Source organism: Mesocricetus auratus, unplaced genomic scaffold, assembly GCF_017639785.1.
Source record: "Mesocricetus auratus isolate SY011 unplaced genomic scaffold, BCM_Maur_2.0 Super-Scaffold_100045, whole genome shotgun sequence".
Classification (NCBI taxonomy): Eukaryota; Metazoa; Chordata; class Mammalia; order Rodentia; family Cricetidae; genus Mesocricetus; species Mesocricetus auratus.
Genome location: NW_024429222.1, coordinates 4363056 through 4364060, shown reverse-complemented (window position 1 = coordinate 4364060; position 1005 = coordinate 4363056). Strand labels below are relative to the sequence as shown.

Here is a 1005-nt window from a genome sequence, read left to right as displayed (position 1 = left end):
CTCCCCCAATAAAATTTGACCTTCATTAAGTTTTAAGAGAACCATAACTTTCTGTTTCCTGTGTAATCAAAGGCATATCCTCTCCTCCAATGCAACACATTTCCCAACTTCCATTCTGATGCCAAGACATCTCTCAAGTATATAGACTAGTTTGAATCAGCAGTCCCTATGATAATCCAATGTCTTTCAGCAACTGCCATCCGATCATTGGCAATCAAAAATTTAAAGTCACACAGGATCCAGATGCCCTGTATATTTTCCCATCTTTAAGTGGCCTTTACCTTTTACAATAATTTACTCTCTTTTTAAAGATTTTGGGTTTTTTTATATGGAATGTTTCATGAATTTGCATGTCATCCTTGTGCATGTTAATCTTCTCTGTACTATTCCAATTTTAGTATATGTGCTGCCGAAGTGAGCATGACTTTATTATTTTTAAACTGTTTTATATGGCTGTCTATACCATTTTTTACTGGACCTGTTTAAAGATTTTTCTCTGTGGGGACACTTTGATGCACACTTGCAGTCTTCTCTGACCACATGAGCCAAGTCTTAAACCCACAACACATCTCCTAGCATAGCACTGGCTGGCTCAAGCCTGCAGGCAGCAGCTGGAAGCTGTGTCTGTATGCTGTGGCCTGCCTGAGACTGCAGGACTAGGAAGCCATGTCTGGTTCCATGCTTGTGTGTTTGGAACTTTTTATAAAGCTTTCTCAGGTCCTATGTGGAAATATGTGTCCACATGTTGGATGCCGTATGTAATGAGTCCTTTTCTATCCCTTCAACCAGCTCCCAAATAATGACATGGAGATTTCTTATTAATTATGAAAGCCTGGCCTATAGCTTAGGCTTGTTCATAACCAGCTCTTATAATTTAAATTAACCCATTTATATTAATCTATATTCTATCATGTGACATTACCTCTCTTCCATTTTGCATCTTCTGTTTCCTCTTTGTATCTCCTTGAAACTTCTGCTAGCATAAATTCCTCCTCCTCTTCCTTT

At 38.5% G+C, this 1005-nt stretch overlaps 1 pseudogene; it reads right to left on the bottom strand.

The window, feature by feature from the left end:
- Positions 1 to 322: 322 nt before the first annotated feature.
- Positions 323 to 422, bottom strand: LOC121135969 (annotated as a pseudogene).
- Between the last annotated feature and the right edge of the window lie 583 nt (positions 423 to 1005).